Source organism: Mastomys coucha, unplaced genomic scaffold (assembly GCF_008632895.1).
Source record: "Mastomys coucha isolate ucsf_1 unplaced genomic scaffold, UCSF_Mcou_1 pScaffold5, whole genome shotgun sequence".
In the NCBI taxonomy this organism is placed as follows: Eukaryota; Metazoa; Chordata; class Mammalia; order Rodentia; family Muridae; genus Mastomys; species Mastomys coucha.
Genome location: NW_022196911.1, coordinates 7,817,060 through 7,836,991, shown reverse-complemented (window position 1 = coordinate 7,836,991; position 19,932 = coordinate 7,817,060). Strand labels below are relative to the sequence as shown.

At 47.0% G+C, this 19,932-nt stretch overlaps 1 long non-coding RNA gene across 1 annotated transcript; it reads right to left on the bottom strand.

Moving 5' to 3' along the window:
* Positions 1–12,971: 12,971 nt before the first annotated feature.
* Positions 12,972–15,390, bottom strand: LOC116077924. The gene is made up of 2 exons (XR_004113377.1): positions 15,254–15,390; positions 12,972–14,593 (listed from the first exon to the last, which is right to left on the bottom strand). It is a non-coding gene; the product is annotated as an uncharacterized LOC116077924 (long non-coding RNA).
* Positions 15,391–19,932: the final 4,542 nt, after the last annotated feature.

Here is a 19,932-nt window from a genome sequence, read left to right as displayed (position 1 = left end):
CATCAGCCAGCTTCTCCCAGACTTGTTTTGGAGCACACCACCTCTGACCATTTCCCACTTTCCTATTAGGTTTTCTAATAGATTTCTCTCTCTCTCTCTCTCTCTCTCTCTCTCTCTCTCTCTCTCTCTCTCTACTGTAAACATGGCAGTATTTAATAGAGTATCTATTCTAAAGTATTTTCATGTTCATGATCACATTTGTTATACCTGAAATTGAATTTATACACATTAAAGAATTACTAGCAATGGCTGCTCACCTTACAGTTGAGATAGAGGCTAGGGCTACACTTTATTATCTCAGAAACATCTTCAAAGAAAAGTTAGAGCTTGTCTTTTGATTGGCTCGGCGTATCCTTTTGTGTATCTGGATTTTAAATGAAGACTGACACAGGAAATAGCTAGGGCCCCTTCCAATTTACAATATTTTTAAAAATCGGTTTAAGATTCTCAGGGAGAGTATCTGTTGTGAATTAAAAAAAAAAAACTTGTGAAATAAACTTAATGAAAGAAATGTTTGAGATGGTTGGGTGGAGATCCGCTGGCCGTCAGTCTTCCTTAGGTTGCAGCTGACGCTTCCCAGGCCTCATTCAAGTTGTCTGTAATTGAAGAGGAGGAGGAGGAGGAAGAGGAGGAGGAGGAGGAGGAGGATGTTCAGCACATATGTGGGGACACAGATGATGCAAAACTCCTTCAGCACGAGGTACAGAATGTAGGCCAGGTACAAAGACCTCACCACAGACACAATGGAGGAAGTCATGGTGTTCCATCACAGCAATAGAAACCCCAACCAAGACAGAGTGTAATAGACATAGTTTAAGAAGAACAGTTGTTATGAAATTTAATGTGGTGGGCCCAGGGCCCCCTGACAAATTATACCATGAAACAGATCTGGTATAAGTGAGGTTTATTTGAGGGAAGGGAGGAGAATGGGGACCTGGAGAAGGGGTAGAGGAAGACAGACAGGAACAGAGCCATGAGGGCAGAAAAGAGAGGACAGAGAAGGGCAGAGAGTGGGAGAGACAGAGAGGGACTAGTGGGAGGGGGGAGAGAAAGAGAAAGAGAGAGAGATTGATTGATAGATTGATTGATTTATATGCCATCTGCACTTGGCAGCAACAGGTAGCGCATCAGATGACGGCTTTGCTAGGTCCTTGGGAGGAGCCTAGTGATATATAACAAACAGCCAGTGCTTGTTCCTCATCAGCTCCATTGGGATAGGGAGATGCTGTGATCAGGGGTCAAAGGGCTCCTGTTCACTCCCATATCGAGAGCACACATCCACCCATTTCACACAGTTGATGGGCAAAGTGGTGTGTAGCCCATCGGTGGGGAGGGAAGTTGTCCGTCTATCTATGCTACGGAATCCTAAGCATCGTGACCACCCGCAGACTGAGTAAAGCCACAGTGTGCTAACACACAGCCTGCTGAGGCTCTTCGACCCCAACGCTGCTTAGGGGAATGTTAGAAAGAAAACAGGGAACACATTTAAGCTCAGTAAGAAGCCACTGCTCTTTAAAGCATGTTTATCGGATAAAGTTCTGCCTCAGAGAGAAACTCAGACAAGCATGGCTTCTGAGGTCACTAAACAGAAAAATAAAAGTCTCTGACCCTTTTCAAGTCAAACCCAGTGTCAATTCAGTAACCAAAAGTGTCTACTCCTTTAGAGTGACAAAAGTTCCAAAGGACATAAAAGTGTATTTTCAGAATCCTTGCTGCATCCAGGAACATTCGAGCTGCTGAAGCCTTTCCTCAATTCATGTTTCCACTCTGGTGGTTTCTGACCTTTCAGGGTCCAGGTCAAAGAGGGAAAGACCCCAAAAGGAGTTCCTGCCCCACAGCAATGGTACAAGCTGAACTCCCTCTCTCCTAAAATCCTACTTTTGAAGAGTTTGTGGAGGCCTCCTCAGGAAACGGTCCACAGTGTCTCATACAATGTCTGCTACGTGGTTTTGGTTTTGTTTTCCAGGTGACTGGTGGCATGCCTGCTGTTTCTCCAGGAATCTATCCCCCGCCCCCGAGCGCAACCTCCGCCGCCTTCCTCCCCCCACCCCATCCCACAGCCCCCCCACCCCCACCCCGTGTGTATATCCCGTTAGCATCCCACATCCATCAGGCTTGATTTGGACCTCTGACCCCCAGATCGATGAGCTGGACAATAAATGAGTGTGGTCTTTGTTGTGATACCAGGAACAAACACACACCCTTGTATGTCCCCAGCATTTCTCTACCTCCCGCCTCTATGTACAGAGGGTCATGACTGCACTCTGGCCAGTAGTGGTCATTGTGCTCCATTGCCAAGTCTTGGCCCCTAAAACATCCGTGGGACTTTTCTCGCCCTCTGGTGGTCAACTTGTAGAAAACCCAGCAGAAGATTCCCGGTCCCTTACAATAGCTTAGCCGATGAGTGAAAGGACCCTGAGTGCCCAGATGCCTGTGGGCCTAACTGCGTGACTTGCCCCTGTGAACAAGAAATATACCTTATTATGTATAGTGAGTCACTAAAATCTTGGGGTTTGTCTTGGTTAGGATTTTACTGCTGTGAACAGACACCATGACCAAGGCAACTCTTACAAGGACAACGTTTAATTGGGGCTGGCTTGCAGGTTCAGAGGTTCAGCCCATTATCATCAAGGCAAGAACATGGCAGCATCCAGGCAGGCTTGGTGCAGGTGGAGCTGAGAGTTCTGCATCGTCATCTGAAGGCCAATAGGAGAAGACTGGCTTCCAGGCAGCTAGGAGAAGGATCTTAAAACCCACACCCACAATGACATAATTCCTTCATCAAGGCCACATCCTCTAATAGTGCCATCCCCTGGGTTAAGCATTTTCAAGCCACCACAGGGTGTGATGGCTAATTGCCATGGTTAACTTGACTGTATTTAGAATCATCTAGGAGATACACCTGTGCGTGCATTTCCATGGAGAGTCAACTGAGGAGGGAAGTCCCACCCTCAAAGTGGGCAGCACCATCCCATGGGCTGGGGTACTAGACTGCATAAAAATGTACTAGACTGAATTGCACACTAACTTCATCCTTTCTACTCCCTGATTGCACTCAATGAGCAGCAGCCCCCAGTTCCTGACATCATGCCTTCCCTCATATTGGACCACACACTCAAACTGGAAACTGAAATAAAACCTTCATCCTAAAGTTGCTTCTTATTGAGTATTTGGTCATAGCAACGCAACTAGTGACTAATACAGACAACTTGTGTGAAGCTGCTATTGCTGACACAAGTCTGCTTGAGTGGTGAGAAATGCAGAAGAAAGCGCTCCAGTTGAGCTTGGCCCAACATCTTTATGGTGGTTCACGTCCAAGTTTACTCTCCAACGACAAATATTTACAAGCTCATTTCCAAATGGACTCCAAGGTCTCAGGCTTCAGGGACTAAGCAGCAAACAGTCCTCACTGTTGTTCACCTCATGTTCTCAGACAAGCACAATGACCCCGGTATCCTGATTCCAGTTTTCTGATCCACCTATTTCATGACACTTATTTATAACTTCTAAGTCAGTGCTCCTAGCACTTGGGGGGTGGTTTCTGGACATGGATGGGGTGCTGAAAGCTTCGAATCCCCCACCTAGCATGTTCCAGCAGAAAGCTAAAAAGGCAGACTTTTTCTCTCAGCGCTCATTTGATAAACATGTACCACCGTTCACATTTCTCTAGCCCTTGTTGGTGAGTTCTTGATATCAAATGGTTCCCAAGCATAATGCTGGAGGCCAACACTCCTAAACACAAGAGCTCCTGAGTGCATGTGTTAAAGATAGTTCACACAGGGAGAATATATGCAGCCAGTCAGTCAAGCATTTTATAGTGCTAAGTGGACCATCTATGTTAAATAAAGTGTCTTTAAGCAGAAATATCCAATTTAAAGCAAAACATGTGGGGCTAGTGTGGTGGTTTGAATAGGATTGGCTAATAGGAAATATTAAGGGGGGTAGCCTTGTTAGAGTAGGTGTGGCCTTATTGGAGGAAGTTCAGCTGTAGGGGGTTGGCTTTGAGGTCCTATGTTCAAGCTCTGCCCAATGAGGAGAAGACCCTCCTCCTGGCTCCTTCAGAAGCCAATCTCCTCTCGGTTGTCTTAGGATCAAGATGTAGAACTCTCCTCCAGCACCATGTCTACCTTCATGCTGCCATGCTTCCTGTCATGATGATAATGGACTGAGCCGCTGAAACCATAAGCCAGTCCCAGCTAAATGTTTTCCTTTGTAAGAGTTGTCTTACAATGTCATGATGTCTCTTCACAGCGATGGAAACCCTAAGACAGCTGGGGAGGTAACTCTATTCATAAAGATCTTGCTGTGCAAGCGTTGGCTATCCAGCACACTGTAAAAGCTGGGCATGGTCTTGCATGTCTGTAGGGCTAGCCAGAAAACTGGTACTCTCCGGGTTCAATGAAAGACCCTGTCTAAAAGCTAATATGAAGAACAATAGTGGAACTCCTAGTCCTTAGCCTTGACCTACACACACACACACACACACACACACACACACACACACACTACAGGATACTATTCAGAGGGGAGAGAGAGATAATGTATTGATTGGCTGAAGAAAATGCTGTGACAAGACACTCACAGGAACTAAGTGTGTGTTTCCTCCCGAGGTAGCCAATGCTCAGAGCAAATTCATTGGTCATAACTACAGTGGAAAATGAGAATTTGCTGTGCTCCACTTGCTGACAGTTTGCAATCAGAGAAAAGATGGCCTATCCTGGTTTATTTTCAAACTTACACTAAGCAGGACTTCCTGGGACTCATTCCACTTCAGAACTTCATCTTTAACCCTACAGAGATGGGTGAGTGGCCCAGCCTCTGAGAGTACAGTCCATCCCTCTCCAACTTCCTCCTTGGCATTGCCACTTGAATATTATCAAAATTCTGTTATATTATCAAAATGCAAATGAAAATGCCCTATATAATTTTCTATGTCATCTCCCAAACCCAGTCCTACAACCATTAACTCTTTCTATTTCTGTCATTAGACATGAAACCTTGGACGCCATCTCGCCCTCCTTAACCAATCCTTGACTCCACCCCCTCAGCCCCCAGAATAACCTCCTTCCTTTGTAGCCTTCTTACTACACCAACCAAATTTCCCATCATCCCTAGACAAGCACCAGCCCCTCCTTCCCAATGCCCCCTCGTCTTCCCTACCAGTTCAGTACTTTAATATAAGACTGACTTCCTAAAACACCCATCGTAAATGTCATATGGCTGATCTGATGTACGCTTCCACTAGCTTGCTTTGTCTTCTTCTCTGATCCAACAACCCCACACTTGTATACAGCCATTTGTCTTTCCTCACTGGGTGTTGAGTGGGTCTCTCAAATCCACAACTTTCAAACCAACGCTATTGTCTATTGTCCCTGGTTTTCCCATGTTCCTGAATGGACACAGTTAACTACCCAAAACTCTTCTACCACCACCAATGAGTACAGGGGAAATGTTTTTATAGTTCTATGAGATGTTTGTGGGTAAAGATTAACCTTAGACTTGCCATTACTTAGGACCACTATCTACCAGAAACTGGTAAGAACTGGTTAATGCAGTTACTTTAGCTGTTAATACATTGAACTGTTTATTCTTCATGACAATGCTATGGGGTTCTGTCACTCTTTACACTGTCCAGGTGAGGAAGCTGAGGCCCCAACACTATCCAGTTTAATGCTGTCAGCTCCAGCTGCCAATAAATTGAGCCAGTCTAATCATTATAGACTTCGGGGACCTTCAGAGACTCAGAGTAGCTCAGGAACTTTTGATAGGAATGAAGATTTTGTGGAAAGATATAACATAGCAGTCTCAATGCAAAATATTCTTACAGAGTTGAAGTCATGATGAGATCTTCATTTTGGATCCTGTGACAGATTTGTAAAAACCTGGAAGCAATCAGCTTTAAACCAGAAGCAATCTGTCCTTAGAAGGACAAGAACATAGGTTACCAGGCTAACTGAGCCAGCACTGCCAGTTGCCATGAACACACCCTGCCCAACTCCCAGACTATGGAGGCCCAAATCTCAGTGATTAAGTCTGTATGTGTATGTGTGAATGTGTGTACACCTATGATATCGATAGATCATTACAAGGTGAAGATAGACAAATGATAGGTGAGTAGGTAGATATAGTTAAATGACAGTAGCTAGATTATTGATAGATAAGTAAGTAGGTAATCTGTAGGTAGATAATTTGTATGTAGATCAATGTCAAGGTAGATAGAAAATTGATAAGCAGGTGATGAAAGATAGATGGATAGATAGGTAGATACATAGATACATAGACAGATACATAGACAGACATGTAGATATTTGATAGACATACACATACATGATTGATAGGCAGAAGATAGATAACTTATAGATCTCAGAGGATTGTGAAGGTTCATTTATACTTGGGCCAGGGAGTGGCATTATTAGGAAGTATAGCTTTGTTGGAGTAGGTATGTCACTGTGGGCGTGGGCTTTAATATCCTAGTTCTAGCTGCCTGTATGTATTCTGCTAGTAGCCTTCAGAAGATGAAGATGTAGAACTCTCAGCAACTTCTGCACCATGTCTGCCTGGATGCTGCCATGCTCCCGCCTTGATGATAAGGACTGAACCTCTAAACCTGTAAGTCAGCCCCAATTAAATGTTGTTCTTATAAGAGTTGTCTTGGTCATGGTGTCTGTTCACAGCAGTAAAACCCTAAGACAAGGGTAGACAAATAGATAACTGACAGGTAGATGATTAATAGATAATATTTAGATGGGTGAAAAATAGATAATAAGTGGAGATGATAGATGATAGATAGATCCTTGCATCTTTTGTTCAGTTTCTCTGAATCCTGGCTGATGCAAGGGCTTACCAGCATCATCGTGGCCAACATCCCTATCAGGATGAATACTCTGAAGCACTGTCTGAGGCCATGCTCAGTCTATGAGATTCTTTCTCTTCTCTTTCTTTCATGACTAACAGAGAAACTCTTCCCGACCTACAAATAAGGAAGTGACCCAGGAATCCCGAATCCCTCTTCCTGACCTACAAATAAGGAAGTGACCCAGGAATCCCGAATCCCAAAGGAGCCAGGCTTGGGACACTTATCCTTCATTCTGAGACTAAGACAAGGAATGACAGGCAAGGAGTGGAGCCCCCTGCCCTTATTTATCCTCACAGGAGGTCAAGAGTCAGCATCAGGAACAGATCAGGGGTTCTGTAAATATGGCACATCTGTGTTCATAAAAACCAAATTCCTGCATCTTTTGCCTCTGAACTGCTGACCTGCCTTGGCTTTGTTAAGGAAACTGCTCTGATTAGCTCTAACCAGCCTTGGGTTGGGGGTTACAAAGCCTCCAGGCAAGCTCACATGAAGACAGACAAATCAAACCACAAAAGGAGGGTGTGGTTTTTGTACAGGGTTTTTTCTTATTTATTGGCTTAACCCAACGCTTCTTCTCTTTTTTTAAACTTCCCTAAGGGCCTTGTATTCATACAAGAATACACATGCATGCCGGCACCTTCCTGAACCCGTAAAAGTTTAGTATGACCACACCCACAGGGTGCATTCCTGTGGCACTGTTTCCATAAATCCTGTGTGTCTGGAGGTAGGTGTCGCAGTCCCCAAGTAAAGTTTTACTTTCTGAGCCTAGCTTAGTTTTCTGTTTTGATTCTCCATTCTAGTAGGATGAGGGAGGCACAGTCCCACTCCTTTGCATGGAGACATTTTTAAGTCCTAGGAAGCCTAGACCTTGGAGGGGCTTTTCATCATTTCCTCCCTTCCCCTGAGACCCCCATGTTACTGACTGGCAGCCTCTTTCATGAGTTCTAGTCCACACGTAAGGACACAGGCCACATTTGCTGGTTTTAGCACCCTACACCCTCGGAACCAGCCTACTGCCTACTTGAACAGTGTGTGTGGTGAGGGGCGGGCAGGGGGCAGAAACAGATGAAAGAAAGAACTAATGACTTTAAAGAACGTCCTGCCCTCTGTGACATTCAACCCTCTGTGTGTTACATTCTTCCAGGCAAGGTGGTGACTGACTGAGCTGCCTAGCAGGCCTGGCAGATGGGGTGGGGGACTTGAGGGTGGGGGAGCTGGGTCGCTGCGCTCCGGGATCTTGGCAATGCTGGAAATGATCCAAAGTAGATCACAGATTCATATGTTTTCATTATATCCCAAATCTCTCAGTGTTAGCAATTCTTCTGGGCTTTGCCCAACAGTTACCTAGCAACACCCTGCGTCTCCGCCCCAAGTTGGAGCCAAGTGCCAGGTGTTTAAGAAGGACGGTTCAGCTCCTCTCTCTCTCTCTCTCTCTCTCTCTCTCTCTCTCTCTCTCTCTCTCTCTCTCCCTCTCCCTCTCCCTCTCCCTCTCCCTCTCCCTCTCCCTCTCCCTCTCTCTCCCTCTTCCCCCTCCCTTCTTCTCTCTCTCCCCCCTCTCCCTCCCCCTCCCTTCTTCCTTCCCTTTCCCTCACACATGCCCTCTCTCTCTTCCCCACATATCCCCTCCAGTCTCTTCTTCTCTTTTTGTCCTCTGCCTCCCTTTCTCTGCCTCTACCCCTTTCTAGGTCCCCTCTCTGCTTCCTGGCTCCCTTCTCCCACAAAACTTCCTTTTAGACTAGGCCTGTCACATGGCTTAATTGTTCAGGGGGACAACTCGGCAGGGTTGGCAGAGGTGCTTCTGCATGCATTATTATGCTGTTTTATAAAACACAAGACACTCCATGGAAGCATGAAGATATGTGCATAAGTGAAATATTGCTATGAAGATGGTACTTCCAGAGATAGACAGGAAGGAAGCAAAGAGGGAACAGGCTAGGCAAAGGTCAATCTCACGGAAAAGTCCTGCGGGATACATGGTTTCTGTGTGTTCCCCACCCCCCACTTCTCCATCCGGATCTGGGCCATAGGCTGCCCTGAGGACAGCCCCTTAACTGGTGAGAGCATAAAGACATGGGAGAAGGAGTTCCCAGGGGCACCAAGCAGAGCCTGGGCATTGACAGGCATGCCAGTACTCTGTCCACCAGACTGGGCAGGTGGGAGAACTCTGAAGCAGGGAGGGAAGGGCCCAGAATCAAAGGCTGGGAGTTGGGTGGCTATGTGTGCGTAACCAAAGCACAGAGAAGAAAGAGTTGATACAAACTTCAAACAAAGTGTGTTCCCCTCTGGTTCACTGAGATTCTTCAAGGCCTGATGTCAGCCCTGGTGTGACTTTATGAGTAATGGCTTCAGGCCAAGAACTGATCAAGTGTAAGAAGACCCCACAATGTAAATAGTGATTGTGAATAGGCACAAACATCAGCTGTCACCAGGACTTGGGGAAGAGGAGGGATTTTAGCTGAAATTCAGTGTGTAGGTGTTTAAGAGTCTACTGTGGATTTATGTTTATTCTAGTTTATGTGGTAACTAATTTAAGGGGAAAAAACAATCTCATAAGAACTTGAGGCTGTGGAGATACAGGTTCTGGATTACCGTTTCTGTAGTGTAACCATGGGGACCTGAGCTCAGATCCCTAAAACACACATACAAAGCCAGGCCTTGCAGCAAGCCTCTGTAACCCAGGGCGAGGAGGAAGGACAGCAAAGACTGACAGATACCCAGAACTCACTGGCGGGTCAGCTTAGCCTATCCATCTGCTCCAGGGTCAGTGAGAGAGCCCACTTCAAAATGGAGGAAGCTCAGGGTTGATCTCTGGCCTTCACACAGACATACACATACACACACACACAAACCCATGCATATATACACACATGTGCACACACACAAACACATGTGTACACACACACACCCATGCATATATACACACATGTGCACACACACAAACACATGTGTACACACACACAAACACAGGAACCCTTTCACCTCGTTTTGTGTGTTTGAAAAGGAACACTGTTTCTAGACAAGCAGTCAGGACAGGCAAGAGCTTATTACTTCTGGCTTGGAGGTGGCCTGTTTTCTACTTTACAGCAATGATACTCAGTGTGACAAGCAATACTCCAGAGCGGCCTCTGCTTCCCCTGACCAGTCACCAGCAGTCCAAATGCTTTGCTCCAACAGACTGGATCAGAAAAGTAGTGTGCAGCTCAGAAGTCTGCGTTTTCATGCTCAAACACACTGATGCTTGAGGAAAAGTTGTTAGACTGATTTAGAAAAACAGAAGGGCCAGTATTTGAGAGTAATGAAGATATTTGGTGGATATCTTCCATTGATATCCGAGATGCATCCGTTCATGTGTACCTTTGTCCAAATGCCTAGAACCCAGCAGCTTCAAGAGTTACCCTGAATGCTTACTATGAGTTACGATGGGCTCTGAGTAGTCATGCCACGTTGAGAGTTTCACATCCTGTGTTCATTAACACACCAGTTACTTCGGTGTGGGCCGCAGGGGAGGCTGTGCCTGGGATAGGAAAGTTACTGAAATTTCCATACTTCCAATGTTATTTCACTGTGAGCCCTAATCAGCTCCAAATTTTTTAAGAATACTCACACAGAAATAAATGGATGAAGGATGTCAGAAGCAACCTCAAACTCCATCATTCATAAAGACCGTGATGGCTTGTATATGTTAGGCCCAGGGAGTGGCACTATTAGGAGGTATGACCTTGTTGGAGGAAGTGTGTCACTGAGGATATGGGCTTTAAGACCCTCATCCTAGCTGCCTGGAAGTCAGTCTTCCACTAGCAGCCTTCAGAGGAAGATGTAGAACTCTCAGCTCCTCCTACACTATGCCTGCCTAGATGCTGCCCTGCTCCCACCATGATGATAATGGACTGAACTTCTGAATCTGTAAGCCAGCCCCAATTAAATGCTGTCCTTATAAGAGTTGCCTCGGTCATGGTGTCTGTGCACAGCAGTAAAACCCTAAGACAAAGATATATCACAGTTAATGATCTGTGAGCATCACTTCTGACTTGATCCACGCATGGGTCCCAGCCGTCCCTAGTGTCTACCTAAAGGGGCATACTAAATGTGCTATAAAGCTGTACATCTTTGCCAGGTGCCTGGAGCACAAGGCAGGAACTTCCAGCAGGAAGTCACTTCACATGGGCAGTCAGGAACAGAAAGGAACAAACATACTCACTCGCTCACTCACTCTCAGCTAACTTCCTCTATTCTTGCCCAGTTCTGAAACCCTTGCCAAAGAAGTGATACTGCCCCCAAGGGGATGGGTCTCCCTGCATCCATGAACAATCAAGACAACCCCTAAAAACACTCCCACAGGCCAACCGGGTCTGGAGGACTCCCTACTGAGGCTCCCTTTTTCAGGTGACCCTAGATTGTGTCTGCCTTGTTAAACTGAAAAGCATATAATGGGTGTGTTTTAGTATCAACAAGTACCATTCTACTTATAGTTTTAGTTTATTTTCTATCGCTTTGGAAGAAAAGCTTTGGTGGTTTGAATGAGAATGGCCCCCATAGGCTCATATAGTCAAATGTTTAATTTGCCATTGGTTGTGGAGGGCTGCGAAAATAATAAAGGGGATGGGGGTAACCGGCGTCCCACCAGAGCTCTGGTGCTCTGAGCAGGCAGACACAGGAGTCTGCCTGTGCTCTCCACACCGCCTGGGTGGGCGTCTGGCTGTCGTGAGCCATATCCCAGTCCAAGGAGGTAGTGCAAAGGAGACAACCCGGAGGTCCCTGGGCCTCACAGAGGCCAAGGACGGCAGGTTCTAGCTCCTGAGCATCAGATGCTGCTGGATGCTGCTGAAGAGCTGGGGGTGGGGGCAGGGCAGCTCAGTCCGCCCTGGGCCAAAGGGAGAAAGGAGGCAGGGCAGGGGAAGTGGCCACTTGGTGGTTCATGTGCAAGCAGGCATGGGGTGAGTGAGAGTCCTTGCTTGGGTCTGGCGGCTGAGAACGCTGGGCCAACATGGTAAGTCTAGATGAAAGGAGGCAATCCATGGATCCATGGTCTTAAGGCATTTTATTGTAGGAGAGAGAGAGAGAGAGAGAGAGAGAGAGAGAGAGAGAGAGAGAGAGAAGGGTAGAGGCCAACCATGGCCATGTGGTGAGAGGGGGAAGGGAGAGTAAAGACAAGAGTAAGAGGTTAAAAAAGAAGAGAGAAAAAAGAGAGAGAGGAGGGGGCAAACAGCCCCTTATATGGTGGGCTGGGCTACCTGTCTGTTCTCAGGTAACTGTGGGGCAGGGCATTCCTAGCTGTTGTCAGTTGACTGGGGGTGGAGTCCAGCCAGAATACTGGGAGCTTGGGGCATTGTCTAGCCACAGGATACTGGAGTGAAAGCTCATGGTGTAAGCCATCTATGTCTAGGGGTGTGGCTTACTATTCTGTCCCTTGTAGAATACTCTACTAGGTGGCCAGGAGTAAACTTTAATCGACCAAGAACACAGAGTACTTTTGACAGTCCAACAATTGGTGGGCTGATTAAGGTGTGGCCTTGAAGGAGGTGTGGTCTTGGAGGAAGAGGTGTGGCTCCGTTGGAGAAGGTGTAGCCTTGGAGGAGGTGTGGCCTTGGAGGAAGTGGTGTGGCTCTGTTGGAGGAGGTATGGCCTTGGAGGAAGAGGTGTGGCTCTGTTGGAGGAAATATAGCCTTGGAGGAAGAGGTGTGGCTCTGTTGGAGGAGGAGCTTTGTCTCTGGAGTGGGTTTTACTTTAACCTTTCAAAAGCCTACACCAGGCCCAGTCCTTTAATTCCACCCTCTCCTCAATCCCTTCCTTTCCCCTCCCTCTTCCCCCTGCCTCTGTCTCATAGATAAGATGTAAGCTTTCAGCTACTGCCCTGGCATTGTGGCTGCCTGCCTGCTGCCATGCTCCCTGACATGAGAGTCTAACCTTCTGAAACAGTAAGCAAGCCTTAAATTAAATGTTTCTTTTTATAAGACATCTTTGTCATGGTGTCTCTTCACAGTAATAAAAAATAAGACAACAGTACCACAGGCCGACCCAGTCGGGGTCCCTCAACCTGGGGAGAATCAGGGTTCTGGTACTCAGGTGGGTAAGGAGTTGGCGAGTGACAAATAGACACAAACACAACAGAGTGCTGAATCTGAGTGTAATTTCTCAAAGTAGGCATCAGACTTTTATAGTCATTACAGAAGATAAAAGGAAGTTAGATAATACAACAGCCAAGGTACATCGAGGTCATCGGATACGTAATGATTCTTTAAAAAAAAAACCCAGAAAAATGTGTACATGAAAATAGGCAGGAGCCAGGCAGTGGTTACAACTGAGATAAGGTCAGCCTTATCTAAGGTCAGCTTATTCTTAGAAGTCATGGTTGAAAGGCTTCATGCCCTAACCATAGTTCCAATTCTAGTCTATTGTATAACCTACCACCAGCCAGCCCTTAGTAAACACCCAACTATGCTAATCTTCTGGGCTAGGACGTATGCACCAGGGGTCCCATTCTTGCTAACCTTTCCGTGAATAATACAATACTCTAGCTCTTTCTTAAACCACAACCCACCTTCTTCCTAGACCATTGTAAATTCCTGTATATGGGAGTGACTCCGCTGTTACTCTAAGTATTTGTGGGGGAATTCCATTTACCAGAGGAGCCTACCAACTTCCTTCTATTAAGTAATGTAGTCTGCCATACATGACTGTAATGAGAATTCTAGGTTTACTTTGTTGAACTTGCCCTGGGATTATTAACTTTCATCTAGTAAACTGCAATGCCCGATTTCTTTCTCTATCTCTCTTTCAACACTGGAGGCAATTTGTCTGAATAAGTAACATTCTTTATGAAATTCCAAGCCTGGGGTCGGTTCAGCATTGACTAGGATTGATTGGAACACTGGTGGAGGCCAGGAAACAATATCCAATTTAACTTGGCTATTTGCAAATCATTCCTTGCGGGCACCTCTACACCTATAATAGAACAATACTGAAAGAAAGCACTCAAAAACCCTTCATCGACTATCGAAAGGAAAAATCTGGACCACATCTGTGTTAGGAGACACCAAGGACTTCCAGGAGACCAGTTTCCTTGAAACTTTGTGCCTCAGGACTGCGGCCAAGCTTTTGGACTTGTCACGCAGACTCCACTGGAGTGGGTATGGCACAACAGCTCTTCTTTCTAGCTACACTAGACGCTGCCTTCCATGCAGAGTGCCGCAGGCCAGCCTTGTACCAGCTTCTTCATGCCCTTAGTTGAATAGTTAATTTGCAAATCTTGTACACAGATTGGATGTTCCAAGCTCCACATGGGAGCCTGGCTAGAGTTCAGGCCTGTTGCTCCCTTCTGTCATCTTCTGTGGTGGTTTGAACAGGAATGACTCCGTAAGCTCATAGATTTGAATGCTTGGTCAACAGGGAGTGGTACTATCGGGATGCATGGCCTTGTTGGAGTAGGAGTGGCCTTGTTAGAGGAAGTGTGTCATGTAGAACTCTCAGCTACCTCTCCAGCACCGTTTCTGCCTGCATCCCAACATGCTTCCTGCCGTGATGATAATGGACTAAGTCTCTGAATGTAGGCCAGCCCCAATTACATGCTTTCCTTTATAAGACCTGCCTTGGGCGTGGTATCTCTTCACAGCAACGAAGGCTAAGACCCCTACATCCTTTCCTCTTTGTCTCTCTCCTTCTCCCTCTCTAACTCTGAAAAGGAGCCCTGCCTCCTCTTGCCTCCTGCTGACTCGGCTGTGCCCAGGGACAGACAAGATTCTGCAAGAAAAAAAAAAGATGCATTTTGTTAAATAAGTCAATAAATAACTCTCCAGTTTCTAAGCTACATTCTTGTGTTTTTCCTCATTTTTCTGAGGAAAACTTGAGTCTGTCCCTGTGGGAAAGTTGCCTGTCCCCACTGAGCCCCAGGACAGGTCTATCTTATTAGAAGGCATGACCAGGATTTGGGGAAGGGCACACATTGGCCAGTTCTTTGTGCAAGAAGAGAGGAGTCTGAGGCTGTGGCTCAGCGGTAGTGATCTGGCCCCAACACTGCATGCAAGGAAAACTAACAGAAGGAAAAAAGGTCCTGGCTATGGTGGCAGGAGCCTGAATTCCCAGCACTTGGGAAGTGGGGGCACCAGAATCACACAGTGTTGAAGGCCTGCCTGGGCTACAGCAAGCTCCACACTGGCTGGGGGTACAAAGCAAAACTCACAGCTAGCAGGGTGGACAGAGAGAGAGAGAGGGGTGGGGAAAGAGGGAGGGAGAGGGAGAGAGAGGGAGAGAGAAAGAAGGAGAGAGAGAATGAGGCAGGCAGGAAAGGGGGAAAGAGAAAGGGAATTGAGCTGGAGCTTGAGGAGGGGGCAGAAGAACAGGGGTGTGGGGAGGAGGCTGCATCCTTACTTGGAGCATCTGGCCAGCTCCCCCTCACCTCACCTGGAGCCGGGGTTATATTCAATTCCCTTTGCAGAGAGAGTCACCAAATGGTGCTTCCAGAAGTCTTCCAGCCTTTTCCGTTCCTTTACAACCCCAGACAAAATTCCGTTTCTACTGCAGTGGCTGGAGGCCACAATAAATACATCACCAGCAACTGCAGCTCCTCCTCGTGCTTCCGCAACCCTTGGGTCAGATTTAACCAGAAAAGCCAAATTAGCAACGCTCTCAGAAGGACGTTTCCCTGTGACCAGCTCATTTGGATGGCGAGGGTGGAATCCCACGGAAAGAGCAACATGTGTCTAAAATTGAAAAGGGATGAAATAAATAAATCACCCTCTCAGACTCAGGATCCAAATCCAACCACATACTTTCCATTCCATTGTGGCAGTGACAGTAATAAATGCCAAGGAGAGGGGGAGGGGAGAGGAGGGGAAGGGGATAGGAAGGAGAAGGGAGGGGAGGGGAGAGGAGGGGGAGAGAGGAAAGGGAAAGAGGGAGAAGGGAAAGAAAGGGGAGGGGAGGAGGGAGGGAAGGGAAGGGAAGGGGAAAAGAGAAAGAAACAGGAAAACAGGAAAGAGGGGACAGAGGAATAAGGAAGAGGGGATGGGAGAAAAGAAAAGAACAGAGACAGCGAAGTAAGGAGACAGAGAGAGCCAGGAAAGGGAAATAGGGAGACAATGAATAATTAGGTCACCCTGGTGGTGGTTTAGGGTCACAGGTGGCATCCTAGCCCCTCGCACCACTCCACAGACCTCACTTGCTCTGTGCCCCTTCACTCCCTCAGTGGTGGGACTTGTGAATCATCTCGGCACCCCCAGGTCTGGGATCTTCTATGCTGTCTCATGAGCCCACTGAGGGTTGACAACTCTAACTCCGAGTCACTGGAACTATTACTCCACGCTTGGCTTGCAGCTCTGGCTCTGAGTCCTGTGAGAGGGAGCGACATCTTAATCTTGGCTGAGGCTCAACACAGGTCTCAGGTCTTCCTTCTTCCCCCACCCTGGTCATCTCATACTGTGACTTGATACCAATGGCTGACCAGAGGTAAAGTCCACTCTGCTCCACAACTGCAAAACTAGACTTGGCCATATGCATCTGGTTCAGTGGGACACAGCAAAGATGGAAGCTGGGAGACTCTGGTTCGAGCACAGTGTAGCAGAGCTTAGGTGCGTACCAGAGAACAGGTGCCTAGCAGGCACCAGACAACAACTAGACACAGTTAGAGGAGCCATCTTGAGCCACATAGAAAAGACCAGAGAGAGCTGGAGAGATGGCTCCTCTGTTAAGAGCACTGGCTGCTCTTCCAGAGGACCAGGGTTCAATTCTGAGTGTGGGGTGTGTGTGTGTGTCTGTGTGTGTGGTGACAGGGTGTGGGAGAAGGTAAAGGTTTTATAGGGCAGAATAGAGAACTTTGGGGTTGAAAGATTCCATCTGCCAATCTGTCCCCTGCAGCATGAACATTGTAAATACCAATGCGGGTTGGCATGTTGATCTTCCCAGGAGCTGCCCGTGCTAATTGCCTGCAGAAGATCTTATCTTCATGTCAGCTTTCCAGTCCTGAGCTTGTCAGCTCACCTGAGGCCTCTGGGTCATTAGGCCTTCATCTCTGTCTCCGTAAACGCGGAGATTTGACTTCAAAGGAGGCTCCCTGGATTCAGAACAGAGCATCCTGAGTTAGGAACCACCATAGGCCTGCATTGGGAGATAGAGCAGGCAAAAGGGACATAGAGTCCCAGTGTTCAGACTGAGCCGGGAAGGGCCAGTCTTGTCCTCAGAGTCCCGATAAGTATTGTTCACTGTAGGAGTTAAACCTGGCTCTTTTTCCCAACCCCATGCCTACTCCTGGAATAATGAGTCTGAGACTATTTATTATGAAATGCCTAGACCGTAAGCTTTGGCTCATTAGCTGACTAGCTCGTAACTTAATTAACCCTTTTAAACTATTTTATGCCTATCATGTGGTTAGTTACCTCTCCTTCAGCCCTGGACCGCTTCTTCCCCTGTATCTCCCTCAGTGTCTCCCTCAGCGTCTCCCTGAGTTCATCTACCTGCTGGTTTAGGTCTGTCTGTCTCTTCTCATAGCCTGTCTCATCTCTCTTTTATACCCTTACTATTTCCCAGAATCCTCTCACTTCCTGCCAGTGTCCCACCTCCTATTTTCTGCCTCAGCTCATTGGCCTTCAGCTTTTTTATTGATAGGTGATGCTTATAGAAGATTCTTTCTATGTTACAGTTCACAGTCTGAGAAATCCACTCCATACACAAAGCTGTCCCTGCCACACTGCACTGGCCGCCCGTGTGTATGTGAACACACACTTGTACACACTTGCACGCATGCCCCAGCTGACACAGGCATGTGTGGCCAGAGCACTTTTGGTCAGTTCAGTGCCTCCAGGGAGCAGCACCCTGGTCCAGTACTGTGAAAGCAGACTCTGGGGCAAACGAGGCTGTACAAGTTCTTCCTTGGGGTCCTCAGACCGAAAGAACAACATAAACCCCCTTTGTCTCCATTTAAGGACCAGGTCTGATTTCAAAAAGAAGGTCATCAGCACCAGCTCCAGGAACAGACAATAAAATCCAGAAACAAGGTCATAGAACCCACTCCCAAAGAACAGCCTGAGGCTAACAACAAAAATGGGGAGCTATCTTATCTCAGAATGGGCCATCCACACTGGGCCGCCCTATCTCATCCTTTGGTTAAATGTTCACGCATAGGAATGCAGACCTCTGACCACCTGTGACCCCCCTAGCACCCACCAATGAAATTTGAGATTACCTAATTCTTCTAGAGAGTTCCCCAGGTTCCCTATAAGAAGGCCTGCGAGCCTTTGTCTGGGGTCGCCAATTCAAGAAACTAACCATGCTTGTTTCTGCAGAATAAACGCTCTTTGTCTTTGCATGCTATCTGAATCTGGGGTCTTCCTTCGGCGATCTTCAGACCCTTACAAGACACAAGACCCTTAGGCAGAGTGTTTATGAGATGCTGTCCTCCTGAAGATCACTTGAAGAACAGCCAGACCACTTCTGGAAGACAGGGACCCTGCCCACACTGGGCAGATCCAAGTCTAAGGACTGAGAATTGCTCTTGTCCCCCTGCAGGACACAAGAAAAGTGGTGACAAATGTTGACACTCTATACCGTTTACCTGATACCTTGCCACGCTGTTCCCAGGGCTCAGGAAAAGATACTCCCGTAGTGACACAGGAATGTTCTAAGAATATGTTTTCACTTTAACCCCATAATTAAATTTAATTAATCAATTGTCCCAATTAATTAATTAGATAATTAATGAAATAAATTGATGCATTTAATTAATTAAATAAAATTAATCAATTAATTGAAATTAATTAAGTTAATTTAATCCCCAAGTCCCATAGCTGACTATGATTTGCCTTGTGCTCTAGCACACGGGAGCTGCAGACAGTTTCTGCGATTGCATGACATTTGGAATTCTGGGAACTTTTCAGAGAGCACAAAAATGCTAGGTCCCTGAGTGGCAGGGTTGGTGGTTGGTGGTCATTTGGGGGCAGGGTTGGTTGTGGTTCGTTAGTTGTCTTGTTCAACGAAACAAAAAGAAAAAAATAGAGTCTAGAGCCTCTCTCTCTCTCTCTCTCTCTCTCTCTCTCTCTCTCTCTCTCTCTCTCTCTCTCTCCCTCTTTCCCCTCTACCCTTCTTTCTCTCTTACAGGGGTAAAATGCCGGAGATGGGGGGTAAAGGATGGGAAAGAAAAACCCACAGAGTAACAGAGACCAGCTACACACCCCCATGTGCGCTATCTTGTTATGCTGAACTAATCATCAGCCTGAGGTCTCTCTGCCTCCAGCTGTCCCAGCTGTCACCCTTACTTCTGTCACACCCTGCTGGATTGCTCCCCTAAGGTGTCCCCTCCCCCCTCCCCCCACGTAAAGGCTGTTTCCTCAGAAGATTGGAAACCTAAAGATGACCGCATAGCCACACCCAGGGGACCACGCCCCCTCTGATGCTAATTCATCAGACCTACAGTCATTTCCCCTTCTCTAGCTGGAATCATGGTCGCATTCTTCCCAAGGAAGGGGGTCCTCTTGGCTCTGGCTATCTGAGCCTTCTTGTATTTTACTTACTTTATATGACTCCCATGCACCTGCATGTTAATAAAATCATCTGTTTTCCTCTTGTCTGTTGTTGGTTTACTTTGACAAACTCAATTATCAAGCTTCAAAGAGGAGGGGAAGTTCCCCCCCCCCCCCCCCCCCCCCCCCCCCGCGCACTCACTGTTAGCTACTGCTCCGTGCATTAGACCCCTTACAAGGCCTCATATGTAATTATATGCTCTCCTTGGCCAGGATCTCATTATCCGCTCTGCGCTGTTGAGAAAGGTGGTGTTGGGCTTGAACTGACACGCTGGGTTATTTCATCTACTCTAACAACACATAAGATACAGTTAAGGGCTGAAGAGGTTGCTCAGAGATGAAGAACATGTGCTGCTCTTGCAGATTTTGTTCCACCACGGTACCCACATGGTCACTCACAAACATCTGCAACTCCAGTTTCCCAGGAATCCAACAGGTGTCACCTTCTGACCTCTCATGCATTGCACATACAGTGTACTTAGGTAAATACAGGTAAAACACACATGTGCATGAAATAATCAACGGCTGGAGAGATGGCTCAGTGGTTAGGAGCACTGTCTGCTCTTCCAG